Source organism: Eumetopias jubatus, unplaced genomic scaffold (assembly GCF_037043125.1).
Source record: "Eumetopias jubatus isolate StellerSeaLion01/CBP00866 unplaced genomic scaffold, mEumJub1_p1.0 scaffold_119, whole genome shotgun sequence".
In the NCBI taxonomy this organism is placed as follows: domain Eukaryota; kingdom Metazoa; phylum Chordata; class Mammalia; order Carnivora; family Otariidae; genus Eumetopias; species Eumetopias jubatus.
This window is the reverse complement of record NW_028274925.1, coordinates 233,827-253,315: the sequence shown is the minus strand read 5'-3', so window position 1 is coordinate 253,315 and position 19,489 is coordinate 233,827. Positions and strand designations below refer to the sequence as shown.

Below are 19,489 nucleotides of genomic sequence, written 5' to 3'. Positions count from 1 at the left end.
TTTTTTAGGTCACTGTAATTGTTGGTACCCCAGGGGTGGGGAAGTCCTGTTCTGCTGTTGAAGTTGTCTCCAGCAGTTGGAGTGTGTATTACAATCCCATAGGGAAATGGCAGGGGGGTTACAGTGGTCGGCAGGCTATTGTTATTGATGATATTTATGGGTGGGTTCCATATGATGAGATGTGAGTTCTTATGGATAGAGATCCTCATTAAGAGCCTGTAACGAGTGCTTTTTCTGAGTTTAATAGTAGATATAGTTTTATTACTTTTAATAGCCCTCCTTCTTCTTGGTATCCCAATGAGAAGTGCATTACGATGTTGCCTGCATTTTATCCGTGTGTGGATGTGTGTTTGAGTTCGGAAAATGTTGGCAATGCCTCTACAAATTGTACACTGGAACATCCAGAGAATAAAATTGTATTTTTGACAACAAAATAGGAAATATCCTCCTGTGATTCCTAGTTTAAACCAGGGGAGGGGACCTTTTTTGTGGTATTGGTAGAGTACCATAGTCCTTCCTAGGGAACATTATCAGACTCTATTGGGAACTTGGTCTTTGTTATTGTGGAAGAATCAGGAGTCGACAAATTATTTGTCTCCTGTTTCATTTTCCATGAACATTTCCACAATATTTGGTTTCAAACCTCTGCCATTGTGAAATCATCCCAGATTTGGCACCAGCTCACCCTTCTGTGCAAAGGGTATGTTTCAACCGAGAAAAAAGCAGCTTCTGGGTGACTGGGATACTCTAGGATCAGAATGCTGTTGGTATGCAGTTACTGTGACCCTAAATTCTGAACAAGCTGCTGACACCCAGACTAAATAGATTTCAGATTTAGAAACTTCAGATAGAAATTTTGTGTCCATGATGACAACTAAAGAACACGTGTGATCTTTAAACCTAACTCTAACCCTTGAATTTAACCCTAAAAGCTAACGTGACTCTAAGCCCCAAACTGGAACCCTGAATCTCAAACCTGAAATTGAACCCCACACCCAAACTCTGAACCCAAGCCCTAAATCCAAGTCCTGAAACATGAACCCAAACCCTGAACCAAAACTCTGAGTCATGAGCCCTGAACCCAAACCCAAATGTGACCTTAAACTTTATCCCCTAAGCCCTAAGGCTTAAACCCTAAATTATAAGCCTAAAGCCCTAAACTCTAATCCTTGAACTTGGGGTAGTAAGTTCGAGCCCCATGTTGATTACTTAAACTAAAAAAAAAACTTAAAAAAATGATCTATAGATTCAACATAATCACAATAAAAATTCCAGCAGGATTTCTTTTATAAATTAATAAGGTGATTCTAAAATTCACATGGAAATGCTTAGGGCATAAAATAGCCAAAACGGGTTTGAAAAAAAAATTTGAAAGATGCACAGTACCTAATTTCAAGACCTCTTGTAAGCTGTACATAGTAAGATAGTGTGGCAATAGTGTCAAGTAAACTTGTTCAAAGGAACAAAACAGAGCTCAAAATTAGAACCATACATATGTGGACAACTGATTTTCTTCAGAGATAGGAAGCCACAGTAGAGAAATAAGAGTCTTTTCAACAACTAGATATACACACACAAAAAAACGAGCATCAATCCATAGTTTACCATAAATAAAATTAACTCAAAGGGACCATAGCCCTAAACGTAAAACCTAAGACTCTAGAACTTCTAGAAGAAAATATCAAAGAAAATCTTTGAGAACTAAGTGAAACAAAAATTTCTTAGATACGACACCAAAAGAATGATCTACAAAAGAACACATTAATTGAACTTAATCATAATTTAAAAAGACACTATTTAGAGAATTAAAAAAAGCCACAGACTGGGAGAAAATATTTCCCAAGCATATATCTGATAGAGGACTTAATTTCGGTATATAAAAAGAACTCTCAAAACTCTAAAATAAAAAGACAATGAAAAAATTTTAAAAGGCAAAAGATTTGAACAGACCACCAGAGAAGATATGTCAATGGCAGTCAGCACATGAAAATATGCTTAACATCACTAGCCTTTAGGGAAATGCATATGGAGACCACAGGATTTCCAGGTTGGTGAGCTCATTGCAAGGCTGCGAGGGTGGGGGTCTTGAGAGAACACGAAGCTCCACAGCCATTCCCCCACATACTTTGCCCTATTCATCTCTTCCATCTATCTCTTCCTGGATTGAATCCTTTTAACTAAACAACTAAACAATCCCCAAACAAAAGAGCAAATTTTGTACGGTTAAATGCCCAAAGCCTGAAGAAGGTGATTCAGTGCTGGAACTTTCTGTGAGAATGGCAGAGACAACAATGCCCAGATAGTGCTAGCCACAGATCCCGATGGCAGCGACCATTTCGGGAGACTGGCCACGGGAACGCTGTCACGTCAACAGCTTGGCTAGGGAATGGACATTGGACGGGATGGTCATGGAGGTCTCTGGTGCAACCTGATGACTGCAGCAAGATACAAGGAGGGAGTAAGCCCTAGGAGTTTTTATCCCACGGAAAACATGTCTCTCCTTTCTTTTCTTTTCCTTTCTTTTCTCTTCTTTTCTTTTCTTTTCTTTTCTTTTCTTTTTATTGAATCCATATTGAGAAGATGGATGTTGGCTGAACCTACTGTGGTGATCATTTCACAATTGATGTAAATCAAACCACCCTGCTGCACACCTTAAACTTATACAGCAATGTATGTCAATTATTTCTCAATAAAACTGGAGGGGAACAGGATGGGGCGCCTGGGTGGCTCAGTCAGTTAAACGTCTGCCTTCAGCTCAGGTCATGATCCCAGTGTTCAGGGATCCAGCCATGCATCATCAGCTCCATCCTCTGGGGGGAGTCCGCTTCTCCCTCTCCTTTTGCCCTCCCCACCACCCCCTCTTGCTCCCTCTGTCTTTCACTCTCAAATTAAATCTTAAAAAAAAACTAGCAGGGGGACAAAGGCCTCCTGGAAAATGGGAAAGAAGTCCTTTTGCATTTGAAGAGTTGGTTGGTTATCTGTGTGGAACTTCCCTTTGCATAATGATGAGTTGAGTACTGCTGCTGTTCTGAGATGGTCTTGGAAACCATGACTGTAACATTGAAACAGCAACTGATTCAGATTTATGAAAAATATGGTTATCATATTTCAAAGATTTCTTATTTCTTGTGTTGTGATCCAACTAAAATCAAAAGTGTATTTGAAAGGCTTCACAGTTTTTATTCTCCAAAAGAATATCCAAAATTGTATGGGATACTTGTTGTCTTGCGTATACAGGACATTACCACTGGATATGACGGCGGCAAGCCTAATCATAAATCAGTGTTGCCTGTGAGTAAAAACAGCAGAGTGATTACATCCCCTTCTCAAAATGGCTGTGTTGGTGGTCCTTGGACGAGCAAGACAGAAACAAAGACAAAGTCCTCTGCAGAGACGTGAGTACTCTCTGACCCGGAGATGGGAGTGACAGAGCCTTGTTGGAAGAAGAATTGAAGAAGCTCATTTAAGCTCGGATTTAAAATTGGTGTGGGCCCAGTTAAGGATGAAACAGAACAACCAAGAGAACTATGCATTGAATTCGTGTGAACATTCTCTACCTCATCTGGGCAAATAGTTTCCTTTTATTTCCTTTCTTTCTGGTCAGCTGACTAAACAAGTTGTATAAATTTGAAATGAAATGGACTTGAGAGAAGTTATTCAAATTTTTCCTAATCTTGAACAAAAGTCACTACATTAAAAGTATTAGAGTAACACAGTTTTTCCTTTAACAGAAACAAAACACAAACGTGAGTTTTCTTTTTTTTTAAGATTTTATTTATTTATTAGAAAGAGAATGAGAGCATGAGAGGGAGGAGAGTCAGAGGGAGAAGCAGACTCCCCGCTGAGCGGGGAGCCCGACGTGGGACTCGATCCCGGGACTCCAGGATCATGACCTGAGCCGAAGGCAGTCGCTTAACCAACTGAGCCACCCGGGCGCCCACAAACGTGAGTTTTCTAATTAAAGTATGATTAAGCTTAGTTCTATAGTCTTATAACTGTGTACAGTACATTTTCTAAAAAGGCATGTAAGTGTTATGTCATTGAACAGTTAGTTAAGGAAATTATTCATAAAATTGGCAAAAAAGTGGACTGTACTCCAATCACTGTGGTAAATTGCCATTGTTACATCATAGATATTAATTCATAAATTAGAGTATTTGAAATAGTGTATTTAGCATTTGCAGTTTATTTTAAGATTTATGTATTTGAAAGAGAGAGAGCACACATGTGAGCATGGAGGGCGGGCGGCGGGGGTAAGGGCAGAGGGAGGGAGAAAATCTCAAGCAGACTCCCCACTGAGTGCAGGACCCAATGTGGGGCTCCGTGGGGGGTGCTTAACCCCATGACCCTGAGCTCATGACCCGAGCCAAAACCAAGAGCAGACGCTCAACCCATTGAGCCAACCAGGCGACCCTAGCATTTGTGGTTTAAAACATTGTTATAATATATCCTTCAACACCTCTGCTAAAGATGCTCGTGGTGCAGTATACATTTAATATATGTATCTACAATTTTGATGTTCACTATACCGAAAGTAAGAGTGGGAACACTCCTGTTGCTCTTGTCAGATTTCTCAGTGCCCTCTCAGGGTCTGGTGGGAACTAATACAGTGTTCCTACATTGAGTATGAACAAATCAGTTAATTTGCAGACAGCTAAAGAAAATATTTTCAAACTACATAGGTGCTTCCTCTTTATCTCAAATGGGTTTGCTGTTTTAAGAAGAAAATCTGAGAGGGTGCCTGGGTAGCTCAGATGGTTAAGCGTCTCCCTTCAGCTCAGGTCATGATCCCAGGGTCCTGGGATCGAGTCCCACATTGGGCTCCCTGCTCCTTGGGAGCCTGCTTCTCCCTCTGCCTCTCTCTCTCTATCTCTCTCTCTCTGTCTCTCATGAATAAATAAAATCTTAAAAAAAAAGAAGAAAATCTGAGAAAGAAGCTCTGAATCTATTCAAAAGTCCAGTTTTATAAGTAGATTTATTCCTTTATCAGATGAAGTAATCCTAATTTTACTAAGACACAAAAATATATTTTAGGTATTAATGAATCACTAACCTTAAAGCCCAGTTTATTCTAACATTTTGTGGCCTCTGTAGAATTTGTGATCACGTGAGATCCGTTTATCATCTTCAGTGTGGAAAAATGTTTTGGAAGTTCACTTCTGGTGGATTCTGTGGTCTTCTGAACAAGACCTCACAGAGAAGTGCTGTTTGAACTTTTTCAAGTGCACCCTGTCGTGTATAGCTCTCAGAGTGCCTGGGCACGTGTGTTAGAGTTAGGAGGTAGCAATCAAAGGCCTTGGATAGACTCACACTAAACAATTTACCTAGAGGAGATAGCAGTGGTATTAGAGAATTTATTTCCTTTACAAAGAACAGTAGAAGGTTTGAAATGAGTGGAATGCTCATTAAATATTGGTCTGTTGCAGCTGTCAGCTAACATTTGGTTAAACTCATAGGATTCAAATATAATTTTCAAATTTTTATATTTCCACTATTAATTTGCTCTTTCCTTACTTTCTTATAGATGGATCTCGCATGACTAGGGTAATAGCTTGCCAAATGCAGAGCACCACTTTTCTGAATAAGGTTGTTTTCAATGGCTTTGCACTAAAGAAGCAATGTGTAGAATTATTTGTTTTATTTGCTTTTAGGAATGTTGACTGTAATTTTGGAAGTGGCCTATATTCAACAAAGTGGTCTTCAGAGTGCTATGTGTGTGTGTACAGTATGTAACTTTAGGGTGAGTAATAGTGTTTCAGTGACTGAGGGATGAGGTAGGGCTGCAATGATAGGACAGCCTGCTCATCATCACTAGAGCCACGTCACAATGACCGTACTTTATTCACGAGAGAACACTTTGACTGCTTTAATACAGTGCAACACTTAAGTCATGTTCCTCAAGGAAAAGTTATTGAAGTTTGGATTCATATCTCAGAAATTAAACAATCCAAAATTAAATTAACCAATTTTATATTCCTAGCATATACAGCCTGAGGAATCATTTGACCCTAGCCACACTCCCGAATCTGTCTGAGCATGGAATTTAGCATCTTTTTGGCACACGGGCACACATTTGCTTAACAAAGTCAGTTCAGTGATAGCTCAACCCATCCAGGAGAAATGCAAGGGCTGGCTGGGGAGGTCCCACCCCTGGGCTCTGCATTGTCTCTTCTTCTTCATGAAAATATCATGGACATGAATGAATTCTCACTGAGCATGCAGATCAAAACTGGGGTTCTCTAGAGCTTTGAGGAGAAAGAATTATTGGGGCAAGATCAAAGCATACATTGGAAATAAAGAAACCTTATAAAGGTCAATAAGGTGGCACATGATGCCTCTTGTGAAGAGCAAACTTATCATCACCCTAAAAGCGGAGGATGAAGTGACTGTGGGCAAATTGTTGACTTGTGCTAAATTTGTTTTTTTTTTTTTTTAGTATCTTTTTAAAGAGTAATCTCTACAATGTAACATGGGGCTTGAACTCAGGACCCCAAGATCAAGTGTCACACACTCTACTGACTGAGCCAGTCGTGCAACCTGAGGATTTTGTTTTAAATATAAAGTGTTCTATTTGGGTGTAGTAACTTCAGTAGACAGGAAAGCTCTGGGAGTTTGGATACTTTGGAATATCTTTATATAGGATAGACCTGGCTTAATGGAGAAATTGTTCTATGACTGTTGCTATTGTTTCCATTGATGTTTGTGATGCTTCAAAAATCCAAATTCTGTTTGAATGAATTTAATTTTATGCTTATTTCTACTTCCTCCTTTCCCTATGTGCACTCTCACATTTTGCTACTGTCAGAAGTTACTACCCTATTACCTCATGATAAATCTTAACAATATCCATTTCGAGGGGCGCCTGGGTGGCTCAGTTGGTTAACCGACTGCCTTCGGCCCAGGTCATGATCCTGGAGTCCTGGGATCGAGTCCCACATCGGGCTCCCTGCTCAGCAGGGAGTCTGCTTCTCCCTCTGACCCTCTTCCCTCTTGTGCTATCTCTCATTCTCTCTCTCTCAAATAAATAAATAAAATCTTAAAAAAAAAACAATATCCATTTCGAATGCTTTAAATATATATATAGACTACACTTGTGGATAAAAACACCACATATGACATATTATTACACCCCTATAAGAATGGCTAAAATTCGGGGCACCTTGGTGCCTAGGTGGTTAAGTGACTGCCTTCAGCTCAGGTCATGATCCCCAGGTCCTGGGATCAAGCCCCATGTTGGGCTCCCTTGCTCAGCGGGGAGTCTTCTTCTCCCTGTCCCTCTGCCCCTCCCCGTTTGTGCTCGCTTGTGCTCTCTTTCTCTCAAATAAATAAATAAAATCTTTTAAATTCTTTTTAATGATTAAATTAAAACAAAAAGACGGAGCACATCAAGTGTTGGCAAGAGCTGGAGGAACTGGAACTCTCAGATACTGCTGACGGGGATGCAGAGTGTTGAAACTGCCTTGAAGACACGATTTGGCCAGTTTTAAAAGTGCTCACCATACACGTACCATATGATCCTGCGTGTGAGTGGCTCAGTTGGTTAAACGTCTGCCTTCGGCTCAGGTCATGATCTTGGGGTCCAGGGATCAAGTCTCACATCGGGCTTCCTGCTCAGTGGGGAGCCTGCTTCTCCCTCTGCCTCTGCATCTTCTCTCTGCTCATGCTTTCTCTCTTGCTATCTCTCTCTCAAATAAATAAATAAATACATCTTTAAAAAAATTTCTCTTATGCATCAAATTCGCAATTAGAACTTGTGCCTACACATATCTTAGGTCTGTTATTCCCGAATGCTCAGGTGTCAGGCTTTTACCACGTGCACAGATTTAGCCACTGTCAAATCATCTTGTTACTGTTCCTAGCAATAAAACTCATTATGAATTCTGCTTTTTAGAAAAATACTTATCATTTGCCTAAACCATCCCACAGAGAAACAGTGAGCATATCCCTCAGTTGCCTAGATGCCCCTTGGTGCTGGCTCATTGTTGAGTCTGTCCAGTTTTCCCCTGTTCTTCTTGTCTCTGTGTGCAGCAGTATCTGCTCCGGGACCTGTAAGCCATTTTCAGGGTTAGAGTATCCACAGGGATATGAAGGCAGATCAGAGAGTCTCACTTCACTTGTCAACAACTTCATTCATAATTTAAAAAAAAAAATGACAATTGGAACATCTATTCGTTTTGCAAAAATCACTGAATTTGATATAAACCAGTATTGGCTTATATGTGGGGAAATTAGTACATTGAGGGAAAGCTAAAGCAGGAGGCTAGATAACCCCTCCCAGGAAGGAAATGTGGCACTATATCTCGTAATACCCCTCCCGTACAATGTAATTTTGAGAAGGTGAGTCCCTGTGTTCTAATACGAAAATAACTCTAATTTGCTAAATGAAACAGGAAGTCAGAGCAGTATGAACAGTGAATAAATAAGAAGAGAGTTATACGTAAATCTATTCATGGGCATGGAAAGTTTTAGAAGATACACAAGAAAACATCAATCGGATTCTGCAGGCTCTACCTAATCCATGGCCTCCCATCAGTTTTCCCTGAGCATGAGCCCTGTCTCCCCAGGAAGGAGACCCAAGTGTCAGCTACAGATGACAGGCACAATGAGGAGAGAAGGGAAAAACTAAGGACAAGGATTTGAGCATGTGAAAGGAGAGAGTGCCAGGAGATTCCATTCTGGATCCTGGGAAGCTCTGAGGTGAAGGAATGATCTGTAAGTGGAAAGAAACCACTGGTAGTATAGCTCCTCCAGATTTCTCCCAAATCCTCCACACCTACCCCTACTCCCTAGCCTGAGCATATCTTGCCACACCATTGCCACCTGCAAGCTCAGGGTTCAGGACTGCCCAGGAAGGGTGAGGGCAGGTCCTGAGGTCCTGCCATGGCTGTTTCTGCTCTTTGGACCATGTGGACTATGGCTTGGGGTTTGTCTCACTCTGTGACTGACATTGAGTTTTGTTCAGTGTTTAGAGGGTACCTGGTGTCTGACACCAGGGTACAAAGCTTATATACCCAGTAGGGAGATTAAGAAACTGACTTCAGTAGAGACAGACCAAAGCCAACGAAAGGAATCATGGACATGCGAACTCTAATCTTAGTATTGTTGGCTCTCAGTGAAGGCAGATAAAATTTGGTTGTTTTATTTTATCAAATGTTAATACACTACAAGGCATGGGTCACCCAGATCAATTTGCAAGTCATCTTAGGTAGCCTAGGCATTCCAGGGCTCATAAGTGCACAGACGATATACACCCGAGTGCCCCTGAATAAGTATAAGATTACCCAGCATCTCATCACCAGTTGGCTCTAGAGCCCACATCTATAAGCATGTATAACCTGTCATGCTCTGCTCTGAAAGCTTCACATCTGTCCTAATTTCATTGTCACACAACCTTCTGGCCATATTTCCAGGGCCACATAGCTGATGAGAGGAAAAGCAGGGCGTTTGTTTGAACCCAGACAGACTGACGAATCCTGGAAATACTCATGCCTGCTTCATCAGTCCCTGTTACAGCCGCAGCAGGAAAAGACAGGGTCCTTGGTCTTCCTCACCCAAAGTTCCTCCCTCATGCTCCTGTACCCTATGCGATCTGTCTTTGCAACCAGAACATAGGACCATCTTGCACTTGAATCATGTGCACACAGTGAACAGGTGAACAGGTATGAGACTGTTGCATGTTGCAGCAACGGCCCAGCCAGGAGCCCAGGGGTTTCTTTCTGGAGCCTGCAATTTTTATTTCTCAAGTGGCTAATCCAGCATTTAGGTTTGATCTGGGCCCTGACCAGAGTAGGCAGTTGACCTGAGGTCATCGAGATCTCTTTCTCAGGAATTCACAGATGGACATAAGCAATTCTGGTTGAGGGCAGACTCCTGCCTGGGGTTGGCCATGTGGACTGAGCATCAGATGGCCACGGTACAAAACTTCAGACTGGGGTCATTCTTCCAATGCACTCAGACCCACACCCCTCCTTCTGAGTCAGCTCACCTCACAGAAGTGCTCCAGGGCCCACCTGCACTGATTTAATAAGCAGAGACTCTGAGTGTGAGATCCAGACCATACCTGGCTTGTCACCCCAGATCGCCTTGTTCCAACTTCAAAAATCAAGATTTAGGAAACCACAATGAGCCGTGACACACAAGCAATTCCACCCTGTTGGAGGGTGACAGAGGGAAGACAGATTTGCTGGGGGAGGGTTTGGATTGAGTCGGGGAGGGCAGGTAGGAAGAAGTCCAGAAATAATGCCTTCATAGATTAGATAGATAGAGAGATAGATATAGATATATTTGATATATAGTGGTGGTGGTGGTCGATTTTGCGTTGGTATCAACAGCTTAAGTTGGATGTGAGAAGGGGATGGATTGTCACAGGTCTCCTTGCAGTGAGGAGGGAAGGTCAGCGACCCATGTGTCCACGTATGAGGCTGTATGCATGCATGGGCATGTTGTACAAGTGGATTGGAAGGTTTTGTATTCTGGTGAGGAGAGGTAAGCATTCTCTTCCAGGGTGGTGTTCGGGTGGTATGATCTCTGTGTCACGGTGGGATCAAGCTCTCTGTGTGGTGACTGGTTCTTTGTAGGGGCACCAGGTGTCACCTCCCATCCTCACTGCTACAAATGGGACAAGGGAAAGGGTCAATGAAGCAGAACCCTGGAGTGAGTGGAGTTCAGGTATTCACCAAGAGGTTTTGACAGGGAAAGTGGCGCCCGAAGGGAAGTTACCTGGCAGGTGTCGATCTTGCCTTCAGGGTACCCTGCACACACATTGGTTGAACAAATGCGCCCGTTGTACCACTGGGTGGAGTTACATAAGTCGAGGTCGATGAGGTTCACACGGGCCTCCTGCAGTGTAGGTGCGATCCTGTAGGCTACAGCCAGGCGCCCCGGTGGTGAGCGATCACAGAAGACATGATTTGGGAAAGCCCTGCCTCCTCCCTCCACGGAAACCCCATCATCCTGAAATGCTCTACTTCAACCTAAAATCCAGGAAAGTCAATGCCCCTGGCCTCTCCTCAGACACTTGTGAAGGATGTGGGGTGTTGGAGGTATATGCAGGTGAAGAGGAGGGGCAGTGCATGGAGGATGAGCAGATGTGGCTGCAGGAATGTGTGTTGATGCCAGATGATTATTCACAGCTACAACCAGGATGTGTCACCTCATTTACACCCCACATTGATCCCCTGTGTTAAGCGCTGTGACTCACCTTGCCTCCAATCATGACCTTGGAGCACCACTTGCCCAAACATGCAGGGAGGGTTGTGGTGTGTCTTGGATTCAGACCAAGGTTTTCCTCTCTACACTCAAATCCAGGACACACAGTTCATTTCCTCACAGTACGGCTCTAAGTCCCCCTCATTGCTTTTTATCCCCCGTTAAACCCCTCAGCTCAGTTCTGGACAGGATCTGCTAGCGCTGGGCAGATGAGTCCCTCCCCGCATACCTCCCATCCCTTTTGAAGTTACAGAGAAGGAGGAGCTGCAGGATGGCCTCCACACACACAGATCTGTCAGGGGCATGGGTGGTTGGAATAACCGGAAGGCAGGTCAGAACCTCCTGTACAGCCCCAGAGGCTCCATCATGACCTTTGGGTTAAGGAAGGCCCAGCCCAGGCGATGATTCCATCAGCCAACCTCACACCTGACTATAGGGGCAGCTATCCCCTCTTCATCAAGTGGCCTCCCCCCACCACAGCCTCACCCACAGCCCAGCCACAGCCTGGTGGGTGGGTCTGAAATCGCGTGCATCTGGGTGGAGACGTGGCGGATCACACTTGGAATATGGCAGTGTAGGCCAAGTGGGAAGCCAAAACCAAGTGGAGGAAAGTGGATGGAGCTAGGCACACAGCATTCAGACTGTGTGATTGTGTGTCTTGGACTGCGTCTCCAGGCCCTTCAGGTCAACTTTGCATACCACCCAAGCAGGGTTAGTTTTGTACTTGCACTGTCCCCAAGGCAGGGGTGACATGGAAATGACCACCACAACAAGCCTGGTCGCTTACGGTGACCTTTTAGATCTATGGAAGAGCCAGATGACCTGGAAGAGAAGAGGGTTTTCTCAAGCCCCACACCTTGGCTTTAAATGCTAAAATGTCACAAGAACTTGAAATTCAATAGAAAAGGAGGACTACCCCAGAAGCATATGGGCTCAAGAAGGAGGTAGAAAAAGGAAGGTATGCAAAAATGTCACAGAAATTTGGAGGCTGGGGATTTCTTTAAGACTTGGCCTTACCAGTGGGGGATGGATTCACCAGAAGATGGTAGAAATCCCACTAAGTTGAGGAGGATTCTAGAACAAAAGAGGCCTTGTGTGATGTCCAGGGTGTAGCTGGGAGCCTATAAACCTTTTGAGAGATAGGACAGCAAAGGTGGTGGCAGGCGTGGGAGTGTAGATGGGAACCCTGAGACCAGCCCCCCAGGGACTCCAAGAACCCTGGGACACTGCGCACGTGTTTGGGTGGATGGGGAAAGCAGGGTAGGCTGGGGGGATGGGACAAGAAGAATGCTCTAGAGGCCTCAGCAGAGCTATGGACATCAATAGACAGAGGTTGATACCCCAGGTCAGGGAGGGAAGGGCCAGCAGAGGCCAGTGAAAACAGGGGTGCCCGGGAGGAGAAGCAAACCAATCAGAGAAGGGGCGCAGCCTTGAGTGAGGGAAGATGAGTTTCAGGAAGCATACTGAAACTACCAGGGTTTTGTCACCAGAAAAGGCTTAGTTTTGAACCCCAAATGACTGAAGTGCTTTGAATTAGGAGCCTTCAGTTTTCCATTATCAAGGGACCGAAGAGCTTTCAGTCTCTCTTCTCATCCCCAGTGTGACTGGGTAAAAAGTCCATGTGGTCACCTGTGGAAAGCTGAAAGGCCTAACCTGCTCGTCAAACCCTTGCTGCCCACTGCTGGCCTGCCAAGAACCCCGTCCCCTCTCTCCAGAGAAAACGATGACACTCAGAAGGGGAGGGAGGATTCTCGCATTGTGACCACCGAGGGTGGGGAGCAGAGGTTCACTGACATCTAGAGGGCTGGGCTCTGGGGTCTCAGAGCTCAGAGACCAAGTGACATGGCCCTTCCACTCACAGATGCGGAAATGGATGTCCAGGGAGGAGAGGGGTTGGCCCTCAACCACAAAAACCCTCTCGAGCTCTTCTACAAGTGCCGTTTCAGGGGACAATCCCCCAATTCCAGAAGGTAGCAACTGGGGTTCCAGGCCCCAGAGAGAGCCACAGCCCATACCCCATTCAAAAAAATGCCCAGGGTCTCCTGGGGCTGCATGCACCCTTCCACCCGGCGACCACACAAGCCATCAGTGGTGAGGTTGTGGACAGGGGACTCGGCTGCCAGTTTCTCCAGCTCTAAAAGGGGACAGCATCCCGCATTCTGGTGGACATCGCCACTAGGCACCACATATGGCCCCTGCACTTCAGAGACCACTGAGGGAATGACCAGCAGTGACCCTACCCCCGTGAGAACCCCTCCCATACTCTGCTTCCTCTTTCAAGAATCCCCAGCCAGCCATCCAGCAGGCCTGGGGAACTCCAGGTGGGCCTGCCCTCATTTGGGGCTGGCAGCCCGTTCCGATGAATTGCCCACAGGGATCGGGAGTGGTGATCTTCATCAGAGCGATGTCATTATGCTCTAAACTGGGGATGTATTTCTCATGAATGATGATTTTCTCGACATATCTCTCCTGTTGAGGCAGCTTCGCTGGCTTATCGTTCACATACATAATTTCCCTTGCTCCAAAAATGAGTCGCCAGTCTTATACCTTTCTGTGGGCACAGAGGCAAGCCAGGTTATCCTCAGAAAGGACGGGCGTGACAGAAACTTCTGGTGACCATGATCCTCAGAGCCCTCCCTCAGCAAGGGCCTGGGCCCAACCACTCACGGTCTGGTTGCTACAAGGCCCAGAGCCCCTGGGAGACTCTGCACAGAGAGTCCTGGAGAATGTCCCTTTCTGGAAAGAGCCTTTCTGAAGACCTCTCTCCACGTGTTCCCACACGTACTTTTTGGAGATGAAGCAGTGGACAGCAGTAAGCAGCCAGTGGGGCTTCAGTAAGGTCCCTCCGCAAGCATGGTACCTTCGGTTATTATAGGATATGAATACCTGGAGGATGACCATCCAGGGCCAGGCCCTGATTGTTGCATCCTGCCCTCCGACGATATGGCCACTTCCAGGTGGGTTCTGCCTGAACCTTATCCCACAGGGGGCACTGGGGAGAGACCAGGTGCACAGTTCAAACCAAGAAGAGGCACAGCCTGTCCTCGTACCTGCACGATGGGGGAATCAGGGCTAGGGGGCTGGGCAAAGTGGGGCATCCAGGAGTGTGGAGGGTCCGAGGGGGAGCTGCTGAGAGGCGCTGTGAGGGCGGTAGGGAAGCAGGAAACTGCAGGCTTCAGGAACTGCTTTGGAGGAGTATGTGTTCTGGAGTGGGTGTAGCCCCAGGGCTAGGAAGGAAAGTGCCATAGGAAGCAGGACCGATGATAAGAGCCTTAGAAATATGGGAGATCCCGAGGCAGAGGGGGAGACTAGAGTTGGAGAGAGGGAGGTGTAATGGCTTGAGTTCTATAGAGCCAAATTTGAGCGGGAGACTCAGAAAACAGCCACAGGGGTCTTGGGGCAGCTGCAGTGTGGAGTTGGATGGTGGCAGGAGGAGGGAGAGTACCCAAGGCAGGTCCAGTGATCCCAGGTGTGGGGAGCAGCGGTGGTCCAGGGGTGGAAGTTCTGCGAACTGGGGAGAGGCCACAAGAGTTTGGGGGTACCTTGGGGGCTGTCAGAGTCTAAGGTGGAGGTGTGACCCTAGAAGAATGCCATGACAATACCCTGGGGTCTTTGGGGTCAGCCACAGGTGGGGCACCTCAGTATCTGTGGGAAGAAAGAGGTTTCTAAAAATTGGGACTTGATGTACAAGAGGCAGTGAGGTCAGTCTCTAGGTGAGGGAAGGACCCCAGCGTCTGTGGTACGGGAGGCATAGGAGCCCAGGGGTCAGCCCTGGGGTCTCTCGGCTGATGAAACTGGGAGCAAGGATGGTCTGAGTTGGGGATGTGGGTCACACCCGTGAGACCCAGGGGACTACTAAGGCCCAAGCTTGGCCTCCTTCCTAGCCCTGGACAGAGGGAGTCTGGGTGGGGCTTGCTATTCAGAAGACACTCTTTCCAAGCCCCGGAACTGTCCCTGACACTTACTCACACGTAGCGTTATCTTTGGCAACCACAGACACTGCCAAGTCCAGCAGAATGGCAGTTGGCAACATCTCTACCATACTCCTGCCCCAGCCTGGCCTGGAAGCCCAGTGACCTCACAAAGCTCTGTGGCCTCCTGACCAATCAGCATGGCTACAGCCCCTCCTCTCCCCCCCAATAGTCAGGCCAGGCAGGAGCCCTTTAGCTTAACCGGTCCAGGCTGAAACAAGATGCCAGCTTTCTGTACAGGCTCCTCTGCACCCCTCGGGGGATGGGGGCTCATATGCAGCCCCCTCCCTCTGTCCCAACGCCAGGGTCTTCATTCCCAGTTACCTTTGGAAGGTTCCGTATCATCTGAGGATCCAGTTTTGTGCAGTGTCAGGGTCTGCCCCTCATGCAAGCTGCAACCACAGTTCCTGTTCCAAGTCATGGGTTGAGGGGCACTTCTGTCCCTCTGTGTCAAGATGATGCAATATGTCAATGGTCACAGGGTGTCGGGCTCACCAGATTAATCGATCCTTAAGACTGTGTAGGGCAAATTGTCTTTCCCTCTTCCAAGTACATACTATCAGCACACTTTTCAAAGAGCCAATTTGAATTTCTATAATTTAAGACTACAAAACCCACCTTTCTATTCACTGCTGAGTATCACAGGGTCTGGTGTTTCCTACCTGAGTGTCAACATGTCTCCTCTCTGGGACCTACATGCAGGAAGATGTGTCTCCTATAACTGAGGGTCAGGCATTCTCACCACAATCACCTGAATATCCTGAGGTTTCATTTTTTCTGATTGTCAGGAGACGACATCTCACCGACGGGAGGATGACAAATGCTCACCTCACATACCCGCATGTGAAGAAGTTTCACCTTCCTGTAGGAGTGTGAGGAGGTCACAACTCCACCTGCATGAAGGGCAGTGTTCCCTCCTCTCCCGGAGTGTAAGTTCTCCACCAGACAATCTGAGCATCAAGAATTTGTCCCTTGCCTGCCTGCGTGTCAGGACAACTCAAAGCTTCTTCCTGAGTGTTATGAGTTTTCAGGTTGTCAAATGAGCTTTATTCTCCTACTAACTTTCTAACTGAGTGTCACAATTTCTCAGCTCACATAACTTTCAGGAAATCACATGCCCTTCAACTAAATATCCAGTAGGTCTTATATATCTTTACTGGAGTATCAGGAGCCATCATCTCCTAATGCTAACCCTAACCCTAACCCTAAGCCTAACCCTAACCCTAAACCCTAAACCTAAACCCTAACCCTAAACCTAACCCTAAACCTCACCCTCACCCTAACCCTAACCCTAACCCCTCACCCTCACCCTCACCCTAACCCTACCCCTCACCCTAACCCAGGGCTGGTGAGCAGAGAATCTGGAAGGCCAGCCCTCCAGAGCCCCTGCTAGCCCAGCCAGAGACTCCCTGAGACCAGAGCGAGCCCTCCCCTGCCTGCCCAGCCACACACTGGCCCCTGAGCTTCATGATCGCCTGTTCTTGACCCTGTAGGTGAGCTGGCCGACTAGAAGGGAGTCCAGCTGGTGGGACAGGCTGTAGATACAGGACAGAGTGACACCATTTGAGGTAGCAGGAGACACACTCTAGTCTCCCTCACGGAGCCTGCTTGGGAGCAGGAGTCTGTGTGCCCTAGGGGCCAGCACTCAGCAGGTTCTGTGCTGACCAGGCAGCCATGGACCCTAGAGAGAGTCCACTCTGCCCTCTTCCCACTCCTGCCTGGCCTCACCTCTCCTCACTGTGGGGCTGTAGGACCAGGAACCAGGCCCCATTGGGCTGGCTCAGATCCAGCTTGTAAAGATTTCATAGCCCGTGGAGCAGCAGGAAGAGATATTCACCCCCAAGTCCCGAGGGGCTATAGCCCAAAAGGCCTCAGCTTAATCTTCTATCACTTGGGCTGCAGAGAGTCAGTGTCCCAAGGGTCCCACAGGCTTGTAGAAGAGCCTGTTGGCCTTGGATCTCCATCCATGACCCACTGTGCTCCCTGTCCTGGGAAAATGCTTTCTATCCCCTCAAGTTCCTTTGCAGCAGAGTACACACTGGGGGCTTGGGGGGCTGAGGACCTGGGTATGCAGAACGTGGCAGAGCACTGTGCTCCAGTCTGGAGACCAAGGTCAGGGCCCTCCTTGTTGCAGCCTCAGAGTCCCCATGTGGAAGAGAATCCAGAATCACTGCTCCGGTCAGGGTGAGGAGGCCTTAGGAAGGAATGGAGCACCAGGACCGGAGAGGGAAACGGGGACAGGGGAGCCTTCTGAGGTTTCTCACATCGCCCATGGAACCCACAGATCCTGCTCCTGGGAGAGACACAGACACAGAGACAGAGAAGGAGACAGAGAATGAACACAGGACAGAGGGAACCAGGAGAAGTCATAGACTTTCCTCCACCAGCTTGGAAATGACATCCCGGCATTTTGTGCCATTCCATTCCTGAGAGTGCCATCACACAGGCCATCCACCCTGGAGGGGAGGGCATTCCACAGGGATGTGTGACCAGGATTCAGGGGTGCCAGGGGCCACTGTGGGGACTGCCCAGCACACGGGCACAGAAGAGGCCCTGGGACCTGAGCCTCACCCCAATGGGAGCCTCTGGAAGTCTGTGTTGTGAGAGGACAAGGTCAGAATCAGTTCATTACTACCTTCCCACGGGGGCTGGGACAGAGGCAGGAGGGGGTGCCTTTACCTGTACCCCAGAGCAGACCCAAGCCCCTCTGAACTGTGTTCAATGCCAAGCCCAGCTCCTGGTTCATCCTTGCATTGCCAAGTGTCCACCAGCCTCATGTGAAGGCAGGAACGGAACATTTGTAGAGGTCCTACCCCCAATGGTGTAACTTGTAGTAGAAGCCAGAATGCCCCGATGTGCACATGGGGAGCCTGGGGAGGTCCCGAGAGGCACGGGGTCTGTCCAGGGTCACAGCTCTGGGCATGCAGAGGAACCAGGTCTGAACCCAGGTCTGTACCATCACAGCAGAGACACCAGCTGCACCCAGGCTTCCTGGGGGCTGTGGGTGGGCTGTGTGGGTGTCACTGTGTGGATGGGGCATGGGGGGAGGATGAGCATTGAGCAGCCGGGGAAGGGGGGCACTCGGGGGGCTCTTGTGTGAGGAGGAGTTTGGGTAAGCGGACCCCAGGCAGTGAACTCACTTCCCTGACAACAGAGCCCAACAGAATTTGGAACCCTGGCTAAATGTGCAAGAGGCAGTGGGGGATGCATCTGGGTGGAGACGTGGCAGATCACCTTGGTGATCCTCACCCAAAGGGCTCTAAGCTGGGGCAGGAGTATGATAGAAATGCTTCCAACTGCCAGGCAACCACATTCCATAGACAGACCCCTGCCCAGCTCATTTCTTTGGAGATCTTCAAACCAAGATGTTCGCATGTTGCTTTCCGAGGTCCGGAGCCTGAAGGCAGAAGAAAGTGCGCCCTGCAGACACTGTCCCCCGCTGGGGATTTCATGTCAGGGCTCCCCAAAGCCTCTGGACATTTGGCCAGAAGGACAGAAAGGTGACACCAGGAGGCCCAGAGCCGGCCACCCAGCCCCACTCGCTCTGATGACCTGTGTAGCCCCAGGTGCCCTCCCTGTGTGTGTGTGTGTGTGTGTGTGTACATGTGTGTGTGCGTGTGTGTGTGAGTGTGTGTGTAAAGAGGGGTCATGCAGGGTGGCGCCACCCCGAGCAGGAGCAGGCTGATGAGGGGTCAGATACCCAGTGGGCAGGTCATGTTCAAGGTCAAGCCTGGCTGTGTGGGATGGGGTGTGAGGCCACTGCCCCTACTGCCCGAGGTTAATCCAATAGCCATGCAGAGATGGGTCACTGCATGCCGGATGCAGGGCGGTGCATGCACAGGTGTGTGTCTGATCTGGGAGCAGCAGGGGACTGGGCAGGAGGACAGTGCGGATGGCCGGGGAGGGCTGTGATGCCTCGGGGCCGGCTACTGGTCCCTGTCTTTGCAGAAGGCCACGGAGGACATGGAGAGGAGGCTGGTAGACACGCCCTCCATCTCCTCGACAGAGGGGGTGACCCCACAGGGGTCCCCAGAAGCAGGTGCTGGGGATCGCCTGGCAAGACCTCCGACACCACACAGACTACTGTCCCAGGTGATTGTCCACCGGACAGTGGTCTAGGAGCCGGAGCCCACGGAGGCCAAGGCCGAGGGTGAGAAGGCTGGGGCTGGGTGTTTGTGGTGTGTGGGGACAGGTCGGTGCTGGCCCCACAGGGAGGAGCCCCAGAGGCTGGTGTGGGGCCAGGAGCAACGACTGGGCACAGCGCACACAGCGGTGGACTGCAGTCGGGGAGACATCCCTGTGAAGGTTCC

General features: G+C 48.0%; 1 pseudogene; it reads right to left on the bottom strand.

Moving 5' to 3' along the window:
* LOC148161599 (acrosin-like) overlaps positions 1–19,174 on the bottom strand; it is a 39,845-nt pseudogene extending 20,671 nt beyond the window's left edge.
* Between the last annotated feature and the right edge of the window lie 315 nt (positions 19,175–19,489).